Source organism: Physeter macrocephalus, chromosome 11 (genome assembly GCF_002837175.3).
Source record: "Physeter macrocephalus isolate SW-GA chromosome 11, ASM283717v5, whole genome shotgun sequence".
In the NCBI taxonomy this organism is placed as follows: domain Eukaryota; kingdom Metazoa; phylum Chordata; class Mammalia; order Artiodactyla; family Physeteridae; genus Physeter; species Physeter macrocephalus.
This window is the reverse complement of record NC_041224.1, coordinates 47363884-47388145: the sequence shown is the minus strand read 5'-3', so window position 1 is coordinate 47388145 and position 24262 is coordinate 47363884. Positions and strand designations below refer to the sequence as shown.

Below are 24262 nucleotides of genomic sequence, written 5' to 3'. Positions count from 1 at the left end.
TGCGTGCGAAGTCTGTGCTCAGCAACGGGAGAGGCCACGAGGGCACGGCAGTGAGAGGCCCGCGTACTGCAAAAAAAAAAAAAAAAAAAAAAAAAAATAGACCTTTAAATAATTAGTACTGGGACACTGGATAGTGATTTGGAAAAATAATGAAATTGAATTTATTCCTTATAGCATACACCAGAATGAACTCCAAATGTACCAAGGATACAAATAAAATACATGAAACCCTAAAACTGCTAGAAGAAACCGGCCAATTCCCTTAGAACCTGGGTATGAGGAAAAGCTTTCTAAGTATGACTGAAATGCAGATGTAATAAAAGATTGATAAATATGACTATATAAGTATACAATTTTAATAAAACAAATATTCACAAGAAGCAAAATAAAGACAAATGCAAAACTAGGAGAAAATGTTTGCAACATAATCATAGCTAAAGGAGTAACAACCAATACAAAAACTACTTTAAATGTTGAAGGAAAAAGCCATTACAAAAATGAACAAAAATTATAATAATAGAGGCAGTTTAAGAAACGTATATAAATAACCCTGTGGAAAAAAAGATGCTTGATTTCATTCACAGCAAGAGAAAAACGAATTAAAATTACATTGAAATAGTTCATAACTATTGATTGGCAAAAATATAAGTTTGACAGCACTCGTTGGTGAGGCTCTGAAAAAACAGGCATTGCATATGTTACTGGTTAAAAAAAAATCACCATTAAAGTTATAACTACAACCTTGCATTTTCAATGATAAGGTCACATTTATCAATGATAAGTTCCAACGTATTTTTATTTGACTATGTGAAAACTGAAACATAGAAAATAAGAAAATCTTTTCTGGCAATCATTTGGATCTAAGAGTTCCAACACCTGATACTGTAGTATTGTGACTTCTTATAATGCCAAGCCCCAACTCCATCATGCTAAACTGAGAAGTAAAAGACCAGGTTTTGAAATATTACAGTCTTCAGAAATCTTACCACATAATCCTCTACACCACTGAGAGCACTGTACTCCCAGGACAGACAGGCTTCAGTTAGGATGAAGTACCAGAAATGTTCCATTACCCAGAACTGGGCCCAGCAACAGCCTCTTTTGACAGATGACATCAAATTATATATATAAACCCAGATGTTTTGTGTGCATTTGAGAACACTTATTCCATAGCCTCTCAGAATCTTCCCCCAGGTTAAAACTCTCTGGGCATGACTGTCTCAACTCAGCTATGAAAGAGCTAGAGTTAATGCCCCCGCCAATGAGAAATAGCATGGGGGAATTTACACCACAGCTCTGAGGGGCATTGTGGGGCTCCTGTGAAAATGTTGAAGAAGAGCTCTCCCATGAAAGTTTGTCACCACAGCTTCTGGTGCCAGAGTAACAGAATCTGTACACTTTCTTCTCTGTTCTTATTCAATTTTCCTCAAAAATGGCAGGCTAATTTAAATGATAGGAAATAAAAGCCAAGTTAGAACTTAGCTCCTAAAATACACTAAAATGCATTTTAGAGAGGTAAAAGAAGGAAAAAGTAAACTGATAACAATAAAAATAAAATCTAAAATATAGGTGCATCTCTCTCTGATTTCTGAATGAGAAAAATCTTCTAAACTTAAAAAATGAAGACATGATATAGGAAAATATTATTAATATACTATCATATACACAATTTTATGGATACCAAAGATAAATGATTAAAGAGCAAATATTTAGTTAGAAAAATATTCACCCCAAATATAAGAGATCAATATCCTTACTATGTAAACCAATAAGAAAACATTAAGAGAACATAAAATTCTCAAAAGGGAAAACATAAGTGCCAAATATAAACTTCCTCAAGATGCAACTTCAAAATGCATATTAAGCATAAGCAATGTGCCATTTATTCACTTATCAACTTGAAAAAGTCTCAGTATATTAATAGATAACAGTTACATAGTGCTTTTCATGTCCAAGTCACTCATCTAAGTGCTTTACCTATATTAAGTAACTTAATCTTCACAACAACCCTGTTAGGGAAGCAACATTATTTTCAACATTCCCATTTAACGGATAAAGAAAGTGAGGCACAGGTAAGTGAAATAACTTGTCTGAAGTCACACAATTCATAAATCAGACAACTGGTATTCAATCCAAGCCAGTCTGTCTCCAGATACCTGCTCTTAACCACTGTGCTGTCCCACCTCAGGTTGATGGAAAGGATGTGGTGATTCAGGCATATTCATTCATTATTGAGTAGAGGCATTTGGGGACAAAATTTCTGAAAGACAACTTTATATGTATATATCAAGCGTCTTGAAGGTAATCTTTAGCTTTTGTGTAATATTTTGACTTTTAGGAATCCATTCTAAAGAAATTATATTTAGGGGCTTCCCTGGTGGAGCAGTGGTTGAGAGTCCGCCTGCCGATGCAGGGGACGCGGGTTCGTGCCCCGGTCCGGGAAGATCCCACATGCCGCGGAGCGGCTGGGCCCGTGAGCCATGGCCGCTGAGCCTGCGCGTCCGGAGCCTGTGCTCCGCAACGGGAGAGGCCACAACAGTGACAGATCCACGTACCGCAAAAAAAAAAAAAAAAAAAAAAAAGAAATTATATTTAAAATGAAACAGATTTATGCACAGAGAAGCTCATGCCACCGTTATATATAATCGCCAAAAGAAAATAGCAGACACATGCCAAATATTACAAGAATGTTTAATTATAGTTTATAGAAACAATGGAATATTTGGCAGCCAATAAAAATGGCATTTATTATGAGTTTTCATAATATGGGAAATATTTATGACATACAATGCTAAGCAAAATGAAGGATACAAAAGTTTATGCATACTACTATTTATATTTAAAAACACAGAAATTTATTTATTCAAATAAGTAAGGAAAACAAAGTTTCCTGCTGTGATAGAGTTAACTTGCCCGTGGAACAGACAAACAATGAACATAATAAGTAAATGAATTACGCAGTGAATTAAAATAAGTACAGTTGAAAAAAGGGAAGAGCAGGATGATGGGAATTGGGGATTCTGGGTTCACGCATGCAGGTTGCCAAATTAAATAGAGGAAAGCCTCACTGAGACAGTAAAATTTGAGCAAAGACGTAGAGGAGGTGGAGGATTTAGCCACGTGAATACTTGAGGGAAGAGCATTTCAGGTTGAGAGAATAGGTAGAGTGAAGGCTTGGTAGCAGATGCTGTTGGTACCCTACCCATATTCTGGGTGGAGACCTCTGCACACCTAGAGACCGTTTACTGCAAACACCTGTGACTCACTTCCTACAGGTCCCTATTTTCAGTTCTTGGAGGATGCTCAGTCAGGATGTGAGACAATCTGGAAATTAATGGTCCTGAAATCAGGACTCAACCAATGACAGCTAAGGAACTGATGAAAAACTCCCCCCAGGTCCCCTGCCCTTGGGTGGGCTAACTCAGAGACATGTTGCACATTATCCCCTAGAGCAGTGTTTCTCAATCATCAATTAGGACATATGAACCACCTGAAGTCCTTGTTAAACTGCAGATTCTGATTCAGTAGGTCTGGGGTGGCGTATGAGATTCTCATTCTAATGAATTCCCAGGTGATGCCAGTGCTGCTTGTTCACAGAACATACCTAAAGCAGTGAGGTCCTAGAATTATTCAGTGGGTCTGGGCCCACTTGATCACAGCAGTAATACACCCTCTATTGGCTTCTTTCCCACCCCTGATTCATTTATTCTCTCCCACATAGTGTTAACCTGGCATCACCTTTAGAATAAACTAGTTGCATTCACCTGTCTTAGGGTCTGCTAAGACAAGCCTATACCATACCCTGAGGCAGAGTACTCTGGTGAACTAGAGGACACAAAGAATCCAGAGTGGCTGGAGCAGAGTGAGGGGCTCAGTAGCAGGAAAAGGAAAAGAGTTTGTAGTGGTAATGGAAGAAGAGGATATTGGACCAAAGTAAGGGTTCTGGCTCTCAGAGTAAAATGATGGGCCATTAGTACAGTTTTAAGCAGAGGATGATATGATAACATGCTCTACCATTAACAGCCTCACCCAGGCTACTGGCAAGGGTCAAGGGCAGATGCAGGTACAATAGGTTAATTTGGAGGCCACCGCAGTAACCCATGGCAGAGATAACAGAGGTACATGGTAGAGGCAAGGACACTGGAGGTAGCAGACATATGAGGGGAAGTATAAAGTCGTCAAGTAAACCTCTGGATCACAACGCTCTAGAGTTTGGGAAAGAGGTCTGTGGTAGGAGATATAAAAGTGGCTGTGTTCAGCATATACGTGGCTTTTACAATCACTGGACTGAATGAGATCACTTAGAAACCAAGTGCAAGTAGAAAAAAGAGAGTCCAAGAACTGAGCCCTGGAACACTTTAACCTCGGGAGTACTGGAAGTCCTTACGCTCAAAGTCAACAGTAGCTGTGTCTGTGTGGAGGGCTTCTGGGTGGTGGTGATTTTTCTTACTGTCACTAGCCTGACTTCAGTGTAATGTCTGCGGAACCAGAGATCTGAAGGACATACAGCATCCAGTGCTATGTCATTCTGTCTCACTGTGGCTCTGCCAGTCAGGAACAACAGAAAAGGATATAGAATTTCAACAACACAAATCAGGCAATAAAGTTAAATGAGATTTCAAAAGTATTACATATGTGTGTGAATTATCCAATGGCATAGAAAGAGAATATGTTTTGAGCCAGATGGGAAAACATTAAAATGCATTAACACAATCAAATAACTGCAAAACCTAAGCAAGTCATGAAGACAATTACAGTCTCAATAGGAGCGGACAGAAATGTTACATAATGATAGTCTGAACCCAGAAGAGGACAATGTCCTCTAAGGACAGAAAGTTCCTGTTGTTATAGCAACTATAAAGAGCAGGTCAATTTGTAGGTATGTGACACAGGGAGAATCAAATACTGCATCTAGGCCCAAAATTCCTCACTGATGTGTAACCTTAACTGGCCTTAAACAGGAATGTTTAGAATTTAGCACAGGGATGATAAATCAAACCTATAATCACAAAACAACTGTAAGTTCAGGAAACTGGTTTTTGTAAAAATGGAAACAATCTATCTATATTTAGTAAAGTATTAGAAATACAGTGTTTAAGACAATTTAACTTATTAAGCTAACTTAGAAGCCAGAGGGTTCTAAATTTAAACATAATTAACTGATTTTGGAATCATGATCTTAATCATTCAAAGATAATCTAGTCAAGTTTCTAAACCATGTTGGAATGTTTAAGAGAACTTGATATCTATATTATTTGTAACTTTAATTTATTATATCATAAGAATCACTTGGGAAGTTTCTGTTTATCAAAGTGCTCAGAATGGAAACCAAATATTTTAATGTATAAATGCAATTTTAGAAGTTTAAAATTGTTTAGCTAATTTCATTTGTAAATGGAATGTAACATTAATTCAAAGCCATCTTGATTTTAACAAGTGATTTTTAAAATGTTACTGCATCTATAAATAGAATAAGATATACAAGTTGCACTTAAAAGCATAAGGAAAAGCTATGTTGTAACTGTAATAAATGAATATTAATTTTAAAATAATATATATAACTAGAATTTCCTTGCTCAAAAGTTGTTCTCAAAGGCACCAAAAAAGTTTCACTTTTATACTTCTCACTTTTTGGTAAAAGAATGCAGATTCCTTGCATTTGTCAAATTTCACTCAGTAAACTTATGTGAGTTTTATTTGGAAAGAAATTTAATAGGATACACACAAAAAAACATGAGTTTAGCAAAATGTTGAATATACTCCCCTTAAATACTTTTACAAGTGACAATCTGAGGTGTTAGAAGGCCAAATCAGAATGAAGAACTTCCAAAGTTGTTGTTTTACCTCTGAATTTCTATGACTGTGAACTTGGAAAACTGCCAATGACTCAGTTGAAAGGTCCTGGATATGGTAAGAAAAATCACTAAGCTAATGTACCTTCCATGCTTACTTTACTTAGTTCACTTGAAGCGAGTCACTCTGCCTACATGAAGGGAAGAGCTGCCAAGAAACAGAGCCTCTTGTGAAGACCAAATGTGATTTATTTTATATTGTTTGGGCTATGGTAGGACCTAGCATTGGGAGGCGACCTGTCCCGGGGGTTACTTTCTGCACTTTCCAGTTACAACAGTATTTCTAAGTCTGGAAGTCTTCCTGAAAGAAAAATGGCTGCCTCTAGTTTAGCAATCACTGCTTCCAACTACTTTGAGTCCTAGCTCCCCTTTTCAGCATTCACATGATTTGCAAGTTTCTCACTTCAATAGTAGTTGCCCTTTTATGCACCACGGTGAAATGGTTAAACGTAAGTGCTTTCTAGTCAGAAAGACCTAGGTATTCCACTCTGAGTTTCTCTATAACGTGCCTCGGGCAAGTAGTTTAAACTCTCTATTCCCCGCCTTCCTCAGCTATAAAATTGGGATAATAATAGTATTCTCCTCATTTAGTCATTGTGCAGAAATAAAAATATATAAAAGGCTTAGCACGATGCTTGTCATTGGGTGAGCAATCAGAAAATGTCCGTAATTATTTTGCTATTTTAGCATCTATTGAGTACAGCAAAAGAAGCTTTTAATTCATTTGTACATTGAGATGAGTATATAATTTATTAATTATACAAGCATCTATACACATTTGAAATATAGTAGCAAATTATCTATTTGATAGAGTAACAACTAACCTGATTTCTAACACTAGAGCTTAGTTTGGCCTGTTTTGGGATGTAGTGTTCTCTTTAAAAAATTGTCCAATTTATATGAGACATTCCCATGACCTCTTCTACAAGTATTCTAACACTATTCATATGTAGCATTTGGAGACAAAATGGTTAGGTTTCTAAGTTTCTTTGGGAATGAATACAAGACCGAAGGTAGGTAGAGACAAGTGTCCCTGGAAAGAAAAGGGTTATGGTCTGGAGACAAACATCTCACCTTGGCTTGCAAGTCCCTAGCACGACAATAACTCTCTGTAACCTCAAGTCCCAGATGGCCAGCCTACAAAGTTGCTCAAGTATTACTACCCGACCTGCCTTTTAAGACAGAGGAATTTACTACCACATCTTCATCTTTTCTATCTCTTTCTGGCAGCCGATGACTTCATCTAAGAATGTAAACCCTGCTCTTTGATTTAACACCTTCCTTCTGTGTGAAACCTCTTTGTGAGTTGCTCGGACTTTTGGAGTCTCGTTCTGAACTGTCTCTGCTTCCCAGCATCATGAACTCATTCGTTCACTTTTGGATTGCTGACATCTTAGAGATGAAACCCTTCTCATCACCCGTAGAAATCAGCTTCCACATTCCCCTCAGAGTGATGGTGCACTCAGGCATTTCTCTGTAAATAAGGTCAGAGCTTGACACCTCCCTGGTAACAGAGGTGCACACACCCCCAGCAATGGGCTTTAAAGTGGTTGGAATAAGCACAATGGAATTTGAAGGGAGCTCCCCATACACGTGTGTCTCTCAATGGGCAATGAAGAGTTCCTAGGAAGTCAATATGTGAATTAGCAGTAAGTGTTTGCTGGGTGACTCTAAGTTCTCATCACCATCACCAGGGAATTATGGCTTGTTTGTTTTTATTATATAAATAATACATGTTTATGATTTAAAAAAGAAAAAGAAAAACATAGGGAAATATCTCACAAATAGGGTCATATATGCTTGTCTACATTTTGGATTTTTTTCAGCTTAAAATATCTCAAGCATCTAAATATACCTCATTCTCTATAATGACAGCAGAGTAATCCATTGTCTGGATACATTATACATTTTTAGCAACTCTCCTTTGACGAATGTTTAAATTATATACTGCATTTCATATGATAATGGATGTTTAAGTTGTGTATTGTGTTACATATGCTCTGGTGAAAAGCCTTACACACGTGTATCTGAAACATCATTCAGAAAAGAAGAAATGATGAAAGAAAGTGTATGTTGATTTAAAATGCTGGTAGATATTGCTAAATTGTCCTGAAAGTGGTTGCTCCAATTTATATTATTGTTGGGGGCGGGGTGGATTTTGAAGTGTTTGTTTCAGACTTCTGGGATATCTTAAGTTATAGGTTATGGGAATGAGACAAATTCTTTCTAGCCTGTCTTTCTCACTCTACGGTCTCCCTCCCAACTTTAACATTTTTATGATATACACAGTGAAGTTGCTCTTAACCATGGAAGGAGGTTCTGAAGTCAGTTTCTAAGGAGGAAATCCTATGTAGTCAAAATTGCCTTTGAAGATATCTTAAATAGCTCACAAAGTACAGTCTGTATAGTTTTGTGTCGACAAATTTGTATACTAATATGTATTCAAAAATGATAAAATGTATAGTAATGTGCAATGCAAATCAAGCAAATAGGCAAAATAGAATTTCACATCATTGTATTCTTAAAGATAAATCCATTTTAGTTCAAGGAGATACTGACACTTCAAGGAAACTCAAGAATTAAGAATTACTGAGGGAAACAATTAATTCTCTTTCCCATCTTATATTAATCTAGCTACCTAGATTAGAAAACAGAATTAATGCCAGTGGTTCAAATGAATGTCTTTAAGAAAGGGACAGATGACAGAGTTGTGAGCTGAGTTAAGGAAGCAAAAAAGGGATGGTAAGGTGTCCAGAGACTAGATACAGTGGGAAATGGTTACTGTGCTGGGGGCTTAAGGGCAAAGGGAGGGTAAGAGTGTATCCAGTGCCCAGCGTCCAGTGTGAGCTGCTATGGTGTCTGACAGAAGCTGTGAACTGAAGAGATAAAACTACAACCAGAACTGAGACACTGAAACAGAAAGTGAGAAGAGATACCCTGACCTCCTTTCCCTTTGCCAGCTGACCTTCTGCAAACTTGACCAGAACGTCCTGAAAAGGAGATTGAATACAATAGGCAGGGATCAGCCTCCTGGAGCAGAGAGTAAGCCAAAGAAGTCAATTCAGGGGCAAAAGATCATTGAATGAATTGGCAGGAGGAACCACTAGCAGTATTTAAATTCCTCTCTCTCTCCATCTCTGTCTCTATTTCCCAAATCTCTCTCTGTCCATGGAGTTGAACTAGTTCAATGACACTATGATGACATTCCACTGTATATAATATGGGGTTTTAATAGTGAGGTCATTCCTGTTCGATGCTCTTCCTAGCCCACAAAAATGAACACCGAAAGGACATATAGGTTACATATACCCAAGAAGCTGAAAAAAGAAAAGAAAAGGAAAAAAAATTTTTAATTACCTAGGTATTACCTAGTATCTGTATCTCAGCTTTTCTCATCTGTGAAACAAGGGGCCTGGATTAGAATGGGAGTTCTCCATTCTGGCTGGTCTTCAGAAACATAGGAAATCCTATTGACCATACACATTCCCAGATCCTTCTCCAGACCCAATGAATCAGAATCCTCAAGAGTGAGACCCCAGAACCTTTGTATGTAAAATTCACCCAGGTGATGCTGGCATGCATCTAGGCTTGTAAACAACTGTACTCAAGAGCTACAAGACTCCCAGATCCAAAATTCCATGACAATAATATAAAGTTAGAAAGGTGATCAAAAAAATCATTTTTCTTATCACCCAATAGAGAATATTAGAAATTAAGATAAATGTATAATAGATATAACATATATATAATATGCATATACATATACATTTTTCTTATCACCCAATAGAGAATATTAGAAATTAAGATATATAAAACATATATATAAATGATGTTTCTCTAACCTATTCAAAATTTTTAACATTTCTTTTTTTATTTTTTATATTTTCAGATTTTCATTCTAATGTTGGTAAATAGAAGTTCACTGAGTATTTTTCATTTGTGTTTCTTCCTATAATTTAGGCATTGGTCTCTGATGCAGTCTTATATTAATTGCATCTATGCCATCATTAAGGTAATAGCTATTTTAATAGTGGCATCCTTTTACTGCAATTCAGCATGTAGTTTCACAACTGACTACATGAGGAGAACCAGTTTCTAGTAAGTTCTTCAGCATAATTACTGTGTGATCTTGGACAAAACATCTAACCTCCAGGCCCTCATTTTCCTCCACTGCTAAATGACAGAATTGGTCTAAGTCATTTAGAATGTTCCTTATAGCCTAAAACACATTAGTCTAAGAAATGTCACATTAAATCTACATGTCTTCCTTTGTTTTCTGCTGTTTCATTCTAAAAGAGAGTCTGGATACAAATAAATGTAAAGATATTCCATGTTCATGGATTGGAAGAATTAATACTTTTTAAAATGTCCATACTACCCAAAGCAATCTACAGATTTAATGCAATCCTTATCAAACTACCCATGAAATTTTTCACAGAATTAGAACAAATAACCCTAAAATTTGTATAAAACCATAAAAGACTTTGAATAGCTAAAGAAATCCTGAGAAATAAAATAAAACAGGAGGCATCATACTTACTGATTGCAAGCTATAAAATAGACACATAGGTCAATGGAACAAAATAGAGACCCCAGGAATAAACCCACACACATAGTGTCAATTAATCATTCTTTGACATAGATCGTAGTAATATTTTTTTTTATCTGTCTCCTCAAGCAAGGGAAACAAGAGCAAAAATAAATTGGACCTCATTAAACTTAAAAGGTTTTGCACAGCAAAGGAAACCATTAACAAAATGAAAAGGCAACCTACTATATGTTCCCACTTATATATGGAATCTAAAAAATAAAACAAATGAATGAATATAACAAAACATAAACAGACTCACAGATACAGAGAACAAACCAGTGGTTACTGGTGGGGAAAGGGGTGAGGGGAGGGGCAAGATAGGTGAAGGGTATTAAGAGGTACAAACTACTAGGTATAAAATAAGTAAGACACAAGGATGTAATGTACAGCACAGGGAATATAGCCAATATTTAATAATACCTTTATATGGAGTATAATCTATAACAATATTGAACCACTGTGATGTTTACCTGAAAATAATATAATATTGTAAGTCAACTATATTTCAATAAAAATAAATAAGAGAGTCTGGGTTTTCAAAAAATTGGATACCTTGTGCTAAAGGGAGTGTGATAAATAAACAATTGTCTAATAGTTATTTACACTTCAAACCTGAGTTATCATTTTCCCAATGCAATAGGGAAACCCAAGAGGTTGGACAAAGTTTCCAAGCATCACTCATGTTTACTCAATCTTGTAATCAGAGTGTTTTCTTATCAACCTGATTTGATTTACCTTGACATGGAAATGACTTCCTTCCCCACAACTGATCTTCTTTCTAAATAATTTATATTCACACTGAACAATGCCAGAGAAATCAAAGCCACCAACAGAATCAAATTATAGTAATAAATGGATACACTGATAATTAATAATACTACTCAGCACTTCTATAATATTTCTCAGTCTGGAAGACATATAGAGTCATGTCTTTTCCATAAGAAAAGGAAATTCTTCTAATATTCCATTGACTATTAAAGTTTTGAGCAGAAAAGTGAGTTACCTAAGCAACGGACCATAAGAATCAAGGACCCATGTAACAGTTCAGGGTGGTAACAAGCAAAATGTATGACAAAGTTCATCAGTGATATACAAAAATTGCTTTTGCTTAATAATTGGCTTTAATAATAATCTACCCATGTTATTTGATAACATATTTGACTGTGACAATGGTTAAATTAATGGAGCCAGATCAAAGCTTTACTGTTTTTGGTTTTTATTTCTGTAGTGTCTATAAAAGGCATCAATGAAAATCATTTGCTACCTGCCCAGTTATATATATGCACATTGACTCAGGCAAACACACACTTGTATTTCTTCCAAAATATTTGCACAGAAATAATGTTCTGATTCTTTACATGTCTGTCAGTCCTGCTAACTCCACCTCAAAAATGTAGAAACTTCAAATTGTTTAAAGATGGTTTCATTCAAGCCTAACCTTATGTGAGCTTGGTTACTAAAACGGTGTGATTTCAGGATATGTGGACAAGTTCTGCTATCCAAAAACTAGATATGCCACCTGTTTGCCAAAGCCTAAAATGAATTTATCAGCAGGAAAACCTGTCACTGTATAACAGAAGAGAAAAGGCAAAAATGCAAATATCTTCAAGAGATACAGCTTATTAACTGAAAATCAATTACAATAAATATCGGAGTCATTCTACAAATCAATGTTGGGAAGGGCAGGGGATGATGAAGGACAGAGCGGTGACTACAGGGCACTTAATAGTCAGAAGACAGAGCACTGCCAGCCCAGAAGACTGTGGGTGAGGGGTTGGGGTGGGGGGTAAGAAGATGATGATGGAAGCCCCATTCACTTCGACACAATTTTGCCCAGATATTTTTCAACATGCACAGAAGTGTGTTTGCTCACTCACTGCTGTCACTAACAATAATTTCTAACCCAATTCACCTCACTGTCTGAGATCATTTATAAGGTCTCTCAAACCCAGGCATTCTGATTGCAAATACCTTCATATTGTTCACAAGAGGCTGTATAGTAATTAAGAGCAAGTATCTGCATACTGGCTTTGATTAAGGTGACGCAGCTACGTAAATGACTACTAAACTTAACGGCCTAAGTAAGTCTCTATTACCTCCTCGGTAAAATGAGGGTATTAATAGTCACCGCAGGTCTTAGTTTGGGTCTCCCCAGAAGTAGAGATTGGGACAAGAACATGAGGATACGTAGTTTCTTTGGGAGGTGGTCCCTGCAAGCAGGAAGGAGAAGCAGTGAGAATGAGGTCCAGAGGGAGGACAAGCCAATCTAAGGGTGCATCACTGGGGCTGCTGCAGACAACAGCAGGCCCTCCAAAGCTGTGGTCTCCTAAAGGGTAGAAGGCTGCCGCATTTATCTAATAACCACCCAACATCCCTGCTTGAGGGTTGCTGATGGGAATCCCTGAACACCAGGGAGACTCCAAAGCAGAAATTCAAAAGAATGAAGGCACCTGTCTGAGGTGGGAGGCTGTCAGTGAAAGATGAGGCTGAGCGCCCATGCTGTGAGACAAGACGGCTGCAGCTGAAATCAGAGGAGGGCTCAGGTGAGTGACCTGGAGTCCCAGAGACACCTGCTGCACTCCCATTGGTTTGTGGAGCCTTAAGTTGAAAAACACATGCAAAGTACTCACTTCTGTTATATAGTTGGAAATGAATAAACGTTACTTGTTATCTTTAATGTGATGACTCCTTTTCATCTTCAGCTTATTAGTAGTAATAATTAACAGCTACAAGTTAAATACTAATTAATTAATAATTAAAAAGTAATTGTCATTAGTCATCCAGTGATTTAATTATATTTTCTGTCTTCACTTCTAATTATAATTACAATGTCCTTCACAGTATACATTCAGGTAAATGCTAATAAATATTTTTATAATAAACAATTGAATAATAATATTTGACTGTAAGCCACAATGCCTCTTACTACTGTTAGCTCAAGAAATAATTGATTTACATTGTGTTACTTTCTGCTGTACAGCAAAGTGATGCAGTTATACATATGCATGTATTCTTTTTTATATTCTTTTCCAGAATGCTTTATCATAGGATATTGAATATAGTTCCCTGTGTTGAACAGTAGGACCTTGTCGTTTACCCATTCTAAATATACTAGCTTGCATCTGCTAACCCCAAAAGAAATAATTTTGAATTGACCTGAATTCGACGGTAACCCTATCAAGGAGAGAATCCAGATCTTTGCGTCTTAGGTTTTCTCCCTTCCCATGGCCCTAATCCTGAGCTCATCACACTTCTAGCACTCAATAAATGCTGTTGGACTTACTTGGTTCTCTTTGTTGAAACTGCCCTGAGGTAAAGCAGTTAACAAGTTAGAGAGTTCAGGCAGTTGCTTCTTTTTGTGTTCCATGGAAACATCGATAACTATAGTTATTAATACTGTGTCCAGTGCCTTGTGCCAAGTTTCCTATGCCCAGTCTTCCAAGCATTCAAAACACAAAAATAATCACATAACTGGTCACTTCCCAAAATTCTAGATGGTTTAGTTCAGTTAAGAAACATATGGGAAAGTAATTGTAGCATTGGACTTCCGGCTCGAATTTCTCAGAAATAGTTTAAGATCAAAGGTGGTCTGGCGGAAAACCTATCTTTTTTTTAAAATTTAATTTAATTTTTATTTATTTATTTTTTTAAATAGGTGACCAACTGTGGAATCAGCTAATGATATCTTTTCTTTTTTTCTTTTTTCATTTTTTTTGGCTGCGTTGGGTCTTCTTGCTGCACGCGAGCTTTCTCTAGTCGCAGATAGCGGGGGCCAGTCTTCATTGTGGTGCACGGGCTTCTCACAGTTGTAGCTTCTCTTATTGTGGAGCACGGGCTCTAGGCATGCAGGCTTCAGTAGTTGTGGCTCACAGGCTCAGTAGTTGTGGCTCACAGGCTCAGTAGTTGTGGCTCGTGGGCTCTAGAGCGCAGGCTCAGTAGTTAGTTGTGGTGCACAGGCTCACTTGCTCCGTGGCATGTGGCATCTTCCTGGACCAGGGATCGAACCCATGTCCCCTGCATTGGCAGGGGGATTCTTAACCACTGCGCCACCAGGGAAGTCCCTTTAATTTTATTTTTATCAGATGGAGATACTATTATTATTTACATTTTGTCAGTGAGGAAACTCAGCCACAGAGAAATTAAACAACTTGCCTAAGATTGAACAACTTGTAGGCTGACTCCAGAGCCCATGCTTTTAACCACTGTTAGGCCCTCTCATTGCTGGTCACTGATGGATACTGTGACAGATGCCAGAGCACACAGCACAGCCTCTGAAGCCCAGGAGCTCACCACCTATGAGGGGGGCGGCAAGCAAACAGGCACTTTCAGCACAATGAGCCCACTGTTTGTCTGGACCTTGTCCTAAAAGTACTGCAAAGATGTTTTTTTTAAGAGATTTGCAGGTTTGTATGTATCTCTGGATACACAGAGGTGACAGATTGTGAGGGCAACAGGGAGAACCAGAGTAAAGAGACAGGAAGACTAGTTAGGAAATTCTAGCAATAGTCCGGGCAAGAGATGATGATTGCTAGAATTAGGGGAGACACAAGGAGATAGAGAGAATGTGCCGTGGTTGAGAGACAATAAAAGGTAAAATGGTCAGGGCTTGTTAAATCACTGAATTCAAATTCGAAACTTTTGGCAGAAGCTTCCAGTGAGCCAAGTCTTAAGTCCTGTGCTCAAGCCAGGGCTGCCAGGGGAAGGGAGAAGGAACTTCCAGCCACCTGCAGCGTCTGCAGCAAGACACAGGGCACTACTTCCCTCCAAGGGCTCACACACTCAGGAACATCAATAAGAAAGGAATTCAGATGGTTGGCAGCCCAAAATGAGACAAATGTCCATAACGTGTGACAAGGAAGCGTCCAAGAAGGATGACTCCCTGACCTGAGCAAACAAGGAGATGTGGTGCCATTTACTGAGATAAGGAATCCAGGAGGAGAAACAGGATTAGGAGACAGAGGAAGAAAAGAGTTTGATGCTAGGCATGATGAGTTTGAGACCTACAGAATATGCCATTTGAATGAAGTCCTACAATTCATTACGGCCAATCCCTTTCAATGGCTTTCCATGGTAATTAGGGGAAAAACGTCCCAACTGCTCCACAAGACTCAGAAAAATCTGGCCTCTGGATATTGCACCAGATTTGTTTCATACCATTCTCTGCCTTGCCTGATGAACTCCAGCCACATCAGGCTTTCTTTAAGTTTCTCAAATATATCATACCACTTTCTGCCTTAAGATCCTGGTCCAATCCACTTCCTCTGCCTGGAATGTTTTTTTTCTTTCCCTTAGCCTAGTTTAAGGTATCCATTCTTCAGACTTCAGATCAAATGTCATTTCCTCAGGGGAGTCTTCTCTAAACTTCAAATAATAAATGCCCTCTTAACACTTTGTACTTACTTCTCCAGCAGTTAGCCAAGTTTAAAATGATGGATTTGTGTATTTTTGAAATTTAAATTCATGACAACCACTTAACAAAGACGAAGACCAAATAAGATTTGTCAGTACTATATCCCAGATGACCAGCCAGGCAATTATATACTTACTGAGGAATAAGTGAACTAGCCGGTGAATTAATGACTGAAAGAATAAATGTATGATATACATTTGGGGAAGGTAGAGTTAGCCCAAAGACATTGATTTGGGACCATCAACACAAAAAATGATAACAAGCCAGTGGAGCGTATGAAATTATTCAAGAAAGAGTGAAAGGGAAAAAGCACTTAGTGTCTATTATTAACTATTAACTGTTAAGCATTTCTTAATGTGATCCATGAATCATACTGCACTGAAATTAACTAAAGATTTGATTAAGGAACTTATATTTTAATCCAAGGGCTCCCAAGTGATCCTCATGCATTCTAAAACCTGAGAACCACTAACTTTAAGAATCAGCAGAGGGCTTCCCTGGTGGCGCAGTGGTTGCGCGTCCGCCTGCCGATGCAGGGGAACCGGGTTCGCGCCCCGGTCTGGGAGGATCCCGCATGCCGGGGAGCGGCTGGGCCCGTGAGCCATGGCCGCTGGGCCTGCGCGTCCGGAGCCTGTGCTCCGCAACGGGAGAGGCCACAGCAGAGGGAGGCCCGCATACCAAAAAAAAAAAAAAAAGAATCAGCAGAGAAATACCCTTGACATAGCCCCAGAAGTTTGTGTTACAGACCAGGTGTTCTAAAGTCCAGGAGGAAGAAGCATAAATGTACACAAGTAGCTAAGAGCATGCTGTTGTGCACAGAGCACCAGAGTAGGATTCAGAAGTCCTGGAGTTGATACCTGGTCCCATCACTTGCCAGTTTTACAACCTACATAACTACTAGTAATTACCTTAAGGTAACAGAGACTTGAAGAGGTTGGCTCTCTCACTGGTGTTTTATGAGAATTAAATACATGTGACAGTTAATTCTAAAAAACATGAAAATTGCTTTATGTGTTTAGAAAATGCAAAGGGAATGCTGATATACTTGGGAATTTTCCTACTGATTTTCATCACACAGTAAAATACCACCCTGCTAACACTGAGTGAATTCACATCTTCTGTCTCTGTGCATGTCCACGTGAGTGTGTGTGTCTTCAATTGTAATCACTAAAGAACAAAATAGAAAACGAAAGCCATCGGCTTTCCACAAGACATCATTAAGCATCAGAAAAGGTGTTAAAGAAAGGGGAAGCTTAACCTACATTTCTGGGAAATAATATCATATTCAGTCTGTCATTTCTTGTTGCCACTATTACATGCAGCCAACAATTTCTTTTATCACAAGTTTCACAGAAATGATACCTGGATAATCAGGTTGCCTGTAATAATATCATGTAAAATGGAGGACTGGTCTGATAGCTTGAGTACTGGCTTATGATTTGGGGGAACAGCTTGTAACTGTAGCTCTGCTTACAAATCCATGCTGTCAGGAAAATCAACGTTTTGCCATCTCGGGTTTCCATCTTATAAAGTTGGATAGCAATACTTAATTTCTAAAATCCCAAACTAGGCAGCAGTGAGTAAGCACATAGAACCTAGAAAATAAATGCCTAATTCTAAATCCTGGTTCTGCTACTGAGGTTTTTTTTCTCCTCTTAGAAGAATTACAGTGTCTCTGTTTCTCATCTATAAAATGGAGATGATAATAGTACCTAGCTCATTAGGATTATTGTGAGGATTATATAACTTAATATAGTATAAAATATTTAGAGTAGTGTCTGGCACATAACAAAGCACTCAATAAGTGTCACCTATTATTAAGCTACCTATCTTATGGGGCTCCTAAGAAAATTAATGCATTTGTGTGTGTCAATGCTACATTAAAAAATATCCACACACACATCAAGTTTCATACTTTGAAATTAGTACTATCCTTTTTAAAGTAGTAATCATGGTTGAACTGGAGAAGAAATAAGAGATAAGTTGGAGGCAGTGAAGACGACTGGGGGGGAGTAGAGAGAGATACATTTATTCTAAATAAAGTGATATTGCTCGAAGTATCTTTGGGGTCTGCCTACAGAGTCTTATCACAGTCGCTGGAATCTGCTGAATGTTAGTCATTTTCATCCTCTAAGGGTTTCTTTTATTTTTGGAAGTAGCTGAGACCCAGCATGAACCAAGTTTGATGAAAGAGGTAGTTGACAAGATTCCATAACATACTTTCCTTTTAAAATGAAGAAGAAGAAAATGCACACCATAGGTTGGAATGAACCATGGTGAAGAAGTCCATTAATGCATTTAGTTCCTTCTGGTCTTGTAGTCTATGGAGGCAACCTAAGCTAATCCCTTATCACGCGGAACAGTTCTGTTTGCGGTCAGGGTATCCCGGCAATCTGAGACTCGGCATCAAGTCATTCTGCCTGCAAATTGGGCTCAGTCCTTGGATGCCAGTGGAACAATCAAACTTTTTTTTTTTTACCTGTATTAGAGACTCATTCCTGACCATGGACCTCAGTTCAGGCAACTAGGTCACTCTCTGGATGACCTATTTAGTATATCAATCCCGCTGGGATTTGCTTTCCTCTTAATAGTTCCCATTCTGGGATGTTCAGATCCTTTCCTAGTCCCTAACCAGGTAACCAAGGTCCAATTTTTTAAAAAAGCCTTCCTGGAGAAAATTCTTGCCCACCTCATGTCCCCAGTTCTCTTTGTTCCTGGCTGTTCTGTACCTCCCCACCTGATAAGCAGAGTTAGACTCTCGATGCCTTGGTAGCCATCTGTAGCCTGAGGTATACTTCCCAAGTAGCAGATTTTCTTCTGCTGCACTGGACTTTCTCTCCTCACTTCCTCCTTGGATTTATCTCAGAGTCTGAATCATCCCCATGGGTATATCTATTTCAGGTCCCAGCTCCTCCAATTCTAATCTAATCAATAACAATTGATTAGGCTAAACTTCGCTGTGTCTTACACCAGACTACAGAGTTTCTTTATTTTATTCCATACCACATAGAAAATTCTCACACGATTCACAATTTCTATAGAATATATCTCTCTATTTGAACCTGCAGAAAGTGTATGAACAATGACATTAGCCAAAACAAACAAAAACCTGTCCATCTGAGATTTTGATGTAATACCTTTTCTTGAATCTCTGAAATTTGGAAATCGCATCGCAGGCTTTGAAGTGATACTCTCAGTACAATCTGGAAATCACCATCTTTCATCGTCAGTTAATATTTCCCTTGAAAAATGTGTGTTTAGTTTCCGTACAAAGAGAAGTGTTCCAGGTATACAGCTGGGAGCCATTAATAATTATAATAAACAAAATCTTTGAACCCTGCGTTTTCATTGTTCCTGTTAATAGCCGGCTTTCGTGTATCCTTGTGAATTTCTTCTCTACCTCCTGTAAAATGTTTTCATTTCTCAAAGACTATTATCAGCACTTCCCCACTCTTAATAAAGTCTTTTAAGGTGACAAGTGTCACCCTTCCAGATTTTGTAAACTTCTTAAAAATGTGATAATATCTCATCCCAAACTATTATCACTCTGTCTTAACAGAGATCAATACTTACTCTAGAAGCTAACACAAAACTGGCTGACCTTAAAGGCACAACTTATTTATATGCTTAAAAATATGAGCTATGCCCTTTCATGACAAGACTTGCCCACACCTGCAACGGGATGTCATGGAAAGAGCATCAGATGCTGAATTCTAGCATATGTACATCAATTTCCATCAATACTCTTACTAGCTGTATAGACTTTGACCTGCTTTTGCCTCATTAAGACTCAGTCATCTCATTTACAAAGTGGGGCTAATACTACCCAACAAGGATTAAATATGTACTTAAAATTTCTAGAGGTGAATAGGATAGGAAGGTATTAAATATATGTTGGTTCTGTCCCTATCTCTTAGCTCCATCTCACACCAGCATATACTCTAAGACCTTTGGGTCCTCTTGGAACATACCACCATTACCTCTCTCCCCACGCAACTGATTTATAAACACATTTGTATTCTGAGTCCCAGTCCCGTCTCCTAGAAGAATTACTCCCTTGGGTATTTGGGGCTTTCTGTCTAGCAAGAAGTAGAGATGCCAGCTGCGTCTAATGCCTGTAAGGGCCCTTGGCCACTTCACTCTTCACAGGTCTCCTTTCTAGATCATAATCTATTTCAAAAACCAAGACAATCACTTTATATTACAGGTAATTCTAGAGTATTTAGAAGCAAACAATACTCAACCAAAAGTGTATTCCTATGCACAGCGTTTTAATAGAACATTTTACAAATGGGTTGCCTTCTGCTATTACCAGGACTGCTATACTTGCCTTGAAGAAGGATGTTTAAATTTCAAGGAATACATATACTGTTCTCGATATTTTAATGTGTATAAATTACCAAAACCTTTTCATAAGTGTAATAACCTACTGCTCTGGAGAATTAGAAAATCATTCTTCATTTTAGGAAAACTATCCACACGTTTTCTTAGACTGATTCTATCTCTTCTAATTTGAAAAGAAGAGATGAAACAACACTACGCGGGAAGGTATAACATTTGCTGCACAGTGCTTAGCAGCACGCTTAAGTTGTGCTATGATGCTCACCTGCATCAGGCAGCATGTTAAAAAGGCAGACCCTAGGGCTTCCCTGGTGGCGCAGTGGTTGCGCGTCCGCCTGCCCGTGCAGGGGAACCGGGTTCGCGCCCCGGTCTGGGAGGATCCCGCATGCCGCGGAGCGGCTGGGCCCGTGAGCCATGGCCGCTGAGCCTGCGCGTCCGGAGCCTGTGCTCCGCACCGGGGGAGGCCACAGCAGAGGAAGGCCCGCATACCACAAAAAAAAAAAAAAAAGGCAGACCCCATCGCTCCTGACCTAGACTCTCCGCAGGGGAGGCCCAGAGGCAATCAAAAATGTAAGAAGCACCTCGTGCTAGACAAACTTGGGCCAGCGAACCTCCAAAACTTAGTTGAACTATTTATTCTTCAACATTAAACCTGGAATTTAAGTAAATTCAACTAAGTTTTTAGAGATGTATAAGTTACATCACCATAGAAAGAAAGATGTGATTAACGGAGCCAAAGGAGTGAAAAGTCCTGTTTGCACTCTCCATCACGTTTTCCCTATTGTACTGTATTAAAATATATCTAGTAAAATTGTCTTTTTGATGGAAAGAAAGAAAACTAAAGTTTATTTGAATTCTAAGAGTTCTCCACTTTGTATGGAACTAGACAGCCAAGCATCTTAGAAAGGAGTCTAGCATTTAGACTAGATGAGAAAAATAAATATGTATGGACTAGATAAATTTGCCAGATACTGGGGCAGGCTCTGGCATTACAGTAGCAACAGAAAGAGCCATTCACTCATGGACGTTTATCATCTGTCTAGGAGCAGCCTCTTTCAGAACCTACAGACAGCCTGGAAATGGCATTTCAAAACAAAACAAAATTTTTGTTCTTTGCTAGAAAAATTTACTGCAAACTGACTTTAGAATCAGGTAGAGTGTACTCAGACTTCAGAACATCATCCTTCAGGCAGTTGTTGTACACTACTTATTGGGCTCTACAAGCCTTGATTTATAAGATGAACCACGGATTTGAAGTAGAAGAACTGGGAATGAACTATTTCATAACAAAACCCTAGTGTCTTTCCTATTAGTCCTGTTTTCTCATGAAGCTCCTTTAGTTGGAATAAGGCTCATGGCTGATGCCACCTCCATTTTCATCATGTTTCTCCACCTTCAAACATGAACGAAACAGCCTTTGAGGTTAGTAAGTATATAGCTGCTCTAAATAAACAAATTAGCCATCTATTTAATTCTGGATTCACCCCCTTACTAACTGTATGACACTGAACAAGTTATGGAAGTTTTCGGCATCTCAGTTTCCTCACCTGTAAAATGAGATAATAATGGAATCAAATTCATAGTGATGTCGTAGGGAGCAAAGGGATAAAAAGCAGATAAACTGCCTGGAATGTGCCTGGTATATAGTAGTGCTCAATAATAAGTTTTTATCTCTAATCATACTTCTGAACTCTCAGGAGATAAAGTCATAGTCTTAGCAATTAAAGGTCACAGTTTGGATGTGGATTTGGGTTTGACTTCAAAGCTTGTGCTTTTTATTTAGTATCCTACTTCCCTTGATTCAGGCATTCATCCAAGCTATTAATTCAGTGCCATCTCTGTATAAAGCACTGGTCTAGGCACAGTGCAGATGAAGGGATGAAAAGACAAGACCTCTGGACTTCAGATTACAGTTTAGAAGAGAACATGAGGAATGCACATAAATTGTCATTATATAAGGTGGAAGCCAGAGCCATAAGACATAGATATAGGGAAATTCAGAGGAGATAATAATTAATTCCAGTTGATGGGTGGTGAAGGGCTAGAGGTAGGGGATCAGATGTTCATCACCATGGTGTGGGTTTCAGGCCAGCTACACAAGCAGGCTCCAGCAATAAGAGAAGAATATGGCCTCATGGGGATTCTGGCTACACACAGTCTAAAATCTCTTTCCCCACGGGCCTGCTGTTCAAGGTGAAGATTCTCAGAAACACAAGTACCAAACATCCATGTACATCGGGGTCTTTAAAAAATCCCTCTTTACCAGGACCCTGAAGACAAAACTTGAAATAAGTGATTCTAATTTATGAGCTAACATTTCCATCAAGCAATGACAGGAGAACCGCATCCCACATCGTTTACAGCAAGAGCTCTAAGGTCCAATCTTGCCAGGTTAGTAATGGAGAAAAGACAGCACTGCTACCTAATGGTGACTGAGTGGTCATGGAGAGAAAAATCTCTTGGCATCTACCCAAAGCCCAGTAAGCAGATGGCTATGGACATGAAACCCATCATGACGACCGGCAACACATTGGGATGCTCTGAGCCGGGAAGGGGCCTGAAAAATGCCCTTCTTTGGCTGCCCTTCCTCATGAGGCATATTGGCGGCACAGGAGGGGGACAACTGCCTGACTGCTGCCAAAGGGAGAAGAGATGGCCTTTAAAATCTAGGCTACCGCAACCTCCCGGGTAGTCAATCTGGTGCCTTTCAAGCAACCAGAGAGCATCTTAAAGATGTGTGTATGATTTCCTCTAGGATAAATGATATCCAACAGATTCCATTCAAAGCTGGCTCATAGGATAACAAGCCAAGCTCCAAGATGTAGAGGGGTCTGAGTCCTCTGTTGTCAGGCCTGGTGTGTCAGGTATGTGATACCGATTGTTTTACCTTCTTAGGATTCTGAAGTGGGTGGTGTGTGGATAACCAAGTGTATTTATGTCTTCTGAGGATAAATGCCATTGAATGACTAGGATTGTTAGCTATGTAAATGGTCATTAATCAGTAACAATCTACCTTGCAGAAGTTTGCTAATTTGGGGTATTTTTTAAGTTAATGAAGATCCACTTTTTTTCTGAAACGTATAGTTTCATTGTATTTATAATATTGCCTAACATTTCAGATACCTTAACCAGTTAGCATTAAAACGTTCATGTATTGCGTCACAACAAACAGACACACTCAAACATATACACACACACTGCTTATTCTTAATATGCCTTTAGGTAGACCTCTCTGAATCCATAGTAAGTAAAATACACTGTCAAAAAGCTGACCTGTATTTCAAGAAACTATGAACTGAGTTTCAGTAATAAGAATATCTAATATTAAAAGTCACTCTGAAATAAGATAGACATTATTCCAATATGAATTACATTTACATAAAAATTTTGACTACTTGGCCCTTTCAAATCAATTTTAAAGATAGTTGAGAAATTTTCTCTGAAAAAAATAACAACCAATATACACAGCCAATGTACCCAAGATGCCCTTGACTTATACTGTTCTTTAAATAAATTACATAAGATATGTTGCTTTATATGGACAGAATTTTAGAGCAGAGAACCCTAATAGTTATTTCACTTGTTTTAGGGCCTGAAACACTTTAACCATAAAGGTATCTGATTATTCAATGATCCACCCATGTCAACCAGAAAATGGCCAGTTTGGAGTAGTATCTGATCACAATTTTGCTTAAGAAAAAGAAGCCATAATCAGCTACTGGCTGAAGAAATTATTATATTATTTCATAATAGCAAGTAATACTTGATCATATAAATATATACCTTTATGGAGTATTATGTACAGTAAGTATTTTAAAGATGACAATGCCATAATCAAGGAAACCATTAACAATATGTAATTCATTAAAACTGAGATTATATCAAACTATCCCAAAGATATAAAGAGATAAGCATGCAAATAACATAAATGGTAAGGGATTGAGGTAAGTGCAGATGAAGTTTGGTTGATAAATAAAAAGTCAAAAAACTTTTTATTTACATGCAGCTACTTTTCCAAAGTATATGATCCAAAATTGTTCCCCCAGGAGGTCAAGTAAAATTATTAGG

At 38.3% G+C, this 24262-nt stretch overlaps 1 protein-coding gene across 2 annotated transcripts in view; it reads right to left on the bottom strand.

Annotated features, from left to right (window-relative positions):
• Positions 1–24262, bottom strand: part of UNC13C (unc-13 homolog C) — a 654288-nt gene that overhangs the window by 608466 nt on the left and 21560 nt on the right. The gene's annotated exons all lie outside the window — the stretch shown is intronic.